Here is a 4,285-nt window from a genome sequence, read left to right on the forward strand (position 1 = left end):
CAAAGCCTAAAATTGATGCAAACAATTTTGAGTTGAAGACTTCTTTGATCCAGTTTGTTCAAACCGATCAATTCAGTGGATCACCAACTGAAAACCCCAACGAGCACCTGAATACATTCCTTGATAAGGCTGACATCAAGATTAATGGAGTCTCTGATGACGCCATTCGGTTAAGATTATTCCCCTATTCTCTTCGAGGGAGTGCACGTGAATGGTTGAATAATTGTGATCCTGACTCGTTTGATACTTGGGATAAGCTTTCTACGGCTTTTCTCCAAAAATACTTTCCACCAGGGAAGACTGCCAAGTTTAGAAATGATATTACAGATTCGTCAACATGCGATTTGAGTCTCTCTATGAAGCTTGGGAAAGGTACAAGGAACTTCAGCGGCAATGTCCTCATCACGGGATCCCATCTTGTGTATTGATTCTTACTTTCTACAATTCCTTAAAACCGGAGCTGCAAATGAGCCTTAATGCCGCTGCTGGAGGGAGGTTAGACGGGATTTCTTGGGACAAGGCCAAGGCTCTCATAGAGGATCTAGCAATAAGCACTTATCATTGGGGCAGTGACCGTCATGTTCGAGGGAGCAAGACTAAAAATGAATTTGTTAATGTGATGCAAGCCAAAATTGATGATCTATCTCAACAAGTGGCTCAGCTTAAATTGAGTAATGGTTCTAGTTCTTCATCGCCCATATGTCAACTTTGTGGGGTTAATGGGCATGACTCTTCTGGGTGTGGGAATGCTTCTATGCTTGAGCAAGTTAATGCTCTTAATGGAAAGCAACAATGGGACCCTTATTCTAATACTTACAATCCAGGATGGGCTCATAATCCTAAGCTCTCATATGGAAATACCAGTAACATTCGGAATCCCCAACATCAAGTTAAGCGCACTTTTTCAAGAACCGCCTGTTTTCAACCAAGACCGTCTTATCATCATTCCCCTATGCAATCTCGTCCCCCATTTCAGCAACAACAACAACAATTTCAACAACCTCACGCTCCGCAAAAATCCAATGTGGAGGTGATGTTAGAGCAAGTTCTGTCCCAACAATCTCAATATATGCGGGACCAAAACCAAAAAAATGAAGAGTTTTCTACATCAATTTCTCAACTAAAATCCTCACATAAAATGGTAGAAACTCAACTTGCTCAAATAGCCCAACAAGTAAGTCAGTCTGTGAAATCTCAAGGTCAGTTCCCGGGAAACACCGAAGCTAATCCAAAAGGTCAGATGAATGCATTAACCTTAAGGAACGGGAAGGTACTTGAAGAGACTACTAATCCTAAGAGCATGTTTGTTGAAGATGAAGCTATTGTGATCGAGGATGAGGGCAAGGCGATGGAGGAAATTGTAGTTGAAAAGAAGCAAGCTTATGAGAAGGAAGCTTCGTTAACTCCACCTAGAGTATATGTGCCGCCTGTACCTTTTCCTCAAAGGTTAGCCAAGGCAAAATTGGAGCAAAAGTACGGAAAATTTCTAGATATCCTAAAAGGAATGCACATTAATATTCCCTTTTTGGAGGCTATTTCTGAAATCCCATCTTATGGAAAGTTTCTCAAGGAGCTGCTTTCTAACAAAAAGAAACTTGGAGCTAGCACGACTATTAACTTGTCTAAGGAGTGTAGTGCCATACTCCTTAACAAGCTTCCTCAAAAGCTTGACGATCCTGGCAGTTTTTCAATCCCTTGTTCTATTGGAGGTATTTATATTCAACGTGCCTTGTGTGATTTGGGGGCTAGTGTTAGCCTTATGCCTCTGTCGATTTTTAAGAGGTTGCAAATGATGGATCTAAAGCCGACTAGAGTTTCACTACAATTGGTGATCGGTCACCAAATTTCCACTTGGGGTCGTTGAAGATGTTCCCTTAGCTATTGGGAAACTTGTTATTCCATGTGATTTCTTTGTCATGGACATTCCTGAGGACACTCAAGTACCCATTATCTTGGGACGTCCATGTTTAGCCACTGCTGGAGCTATGATTGATGTAAGGAGTGGAAAGCTCTCATTGCAAGTTGGTGAACACAAGGTAGAATTTGAGCTTAGCAAAACTATGGGTGGTCCTTCTATGAGTGATAGTTGCTACCGAGTTGATGTTTTAGAGGAGTACTTGTCTGAGCCCTCTTTTGAGTGTACAACGTCTGATAAACTACAAGATTGTCTCACCAACACTAATTCTAAGGATGTAGAGTTGTTAGCCTATGCTTGGATGCTTGACTCCTCTCCATCTCATTTAACTGAGCCTCCGGTAGAGGCGTTGCAGGTAACGGGTAAGCTAGGGGAGAGTTCTAAGCCTCCCGAGGTAGAATTAAAACCACTTCCATCTTCTTTAAAACATGTGTTTTTAGGAGAAAATTCAACTTACCCGAGCTATCGTCAATAGTGCACTCAATGACAAATAAATTTCTAAATTGTTGATTGTTCTTCGAAAATATAAGTGTCATTGGGTACGCAATTGACGATCTTAAGGGAATCAGTCCATCTTTTTGTACACATAGAATCCTTCTCGAGGACGACAATGCATCCTCCATTGAGCCTCAACGACGCCTCAATCCTAATATGAAGGAGGTTGTCAGAAAGGAGGTCTTGAAGTTACTTGATGCGGGAATAATCTATCCTATCTCTGATAGTAAATGGGTGAGCCCAGTTCATGTCGTTCCAAAGAAAGGGGGATGACTCGTCGTAAAAACGATAAGGATGAACTAATTTCTACAAGAACTGTTACCGGGTGGCGAATGTGTATTGACTATCGCCGATTGAATAAAGCCACTCGGAAGGATCATTTTCCCCTTCCATTTATAGACCAAATGCTTGAAAGACTAGCAAAACATTCCTACTTTTGTTACTTGGATGGGTATTCCGGATTTTTCCAAATCCCAATTCATCCAAGTGATCAAGAGAAGACGACATTTACATGTCCATTTGGCACTTATGCTTATCGTCGGATGCCATTTGGATTATGTAATGCTCCCGCCACTTTTCAAAGATGTATGATGGCTATTTTTTCTGATTATGTGGAGCAAATTATGGAGGTGTTTATGGATGACTTCTCGGTGGTTGGCGCTACTTTTGACGATTGTTTGATAAACCTTGAAAAAATATTGAATCGGTGCCGAGAAGCTCATCTTGTGCTAAATTGGGAGAAGTGCCATTTTATGGTACAAGAGGGGGTCGTCTTAGGACATATTGTGTCTAATCGTGGTATTGAGGTAGATAAAGCAAAAATTGAGGTGATTGAGAATCTACCACCTCCTCTCAATGTGAAAGGGGTAAGAAGTTTTCTAGGACATGCAGGATTTTATCGCCGCTTTATCAAAGATTTCTCTAAGATTGCTCTTCCTTTGACAGAGCTTTTAGCTAAAGATACCCCATTTTTTTTCACTGATGTTTGTCTTGAAGCTTTTAACAGGTTGAAAAAAGCTTTAATTAGCGCCCCGATTATTCAGCCACCGGATTGGAGCTTACCATTCGAGCTAATGTGTGATGCGAGTGATCATGCAAAGAGGAGCGATGACTGGGGCAAAGACATGATGGTAAGCTACATGACATCTATTATGCGAGCAAGACTCTTGATGCAGCGCAGGCTAATTACACCACCACAGAGAAGGAGTTGTTGGCTGTGGTATTTTCTATTGAGAAGTTTCGATCTTATTTAGTAGGATCTAGAGTTATTGTGCACACCGATCACGCAAACTCAAGTATCTTTTGAGCAAGAAAGATGCTAAACCCAGATCGATTATTGGATTCTTTTATCGCAAGAATTTGATATGGAGATTAAAGACAAAAAGGGTGCTGACAATTTAGTAGCTGATCACCTATCTCGTCTGGTTCAAGAAGGCCCTTCTGATGGCCTTCCTATTGATGATTCATTTCCTGACGATCAGTTATTTGCTATTGCTATTGTTAATACTCCATGGTTTGCTGACATTGTGAATTATTTGGCATCAGGAGTTACACCCCATGGGTATGATTCCCACCAAAGGAAGAAATTCTTTAGTGATGTCAAGCATTATTATTGGGATGACCCCTTTCTCTACAAGTCTTGTGTTGATGGTATTATCCGACGATGTGTGCCAAATGAAGAGGCTAATTACATTATCTCCCATTGTCATGATTTGCCATGTGGTGGTCATGCTAGTACCACCAAAACTGCAGCTAAAGTCCTTCAATGTGGCTTCTATTGGCCAACCTTATTTAAGGATGTTGCAACATATGTGAAGGGTTGTGATAGATGTCAACGAACAGGAAACATTTCTAGGAGGAATGAAATGCCTCTAA

At 41.1% G+C, this 4,285-nt stretch overlaps 1 non-coding gene across 1 annotated transcript; it reads right to left on the minus strand.

The window, feature by feature from the left end:
- Nucleotides 1-305: 305 nt before the first annotated feature.
- On the minus strand, nt 306-411 carry LOC141609779 (small nucleolar RNA R71). Its single transcript, XR_012527690.1, has one exon. It is a non-coding gene; the product is annotated as a small nucleolar RNA R71 (small nucleolar RNA).
- Nucleotides 412-4,285: the final 3,874 nt, after the last annotated feature.

Source organism: Silene latifolia, chromosome 10 (genome assembly GCF_048544455.1).
Source record: "Silene latifolia isolate original U9 population chromosome 10, ASM4854445v1, whole genome shotgun sequence".
NCBI lineage: Eukaryota > Viridiplantae > Streptophyta > Magnoliopsida > Caryophyllales > Caryophyllaceae > Silene > Silene latifolia.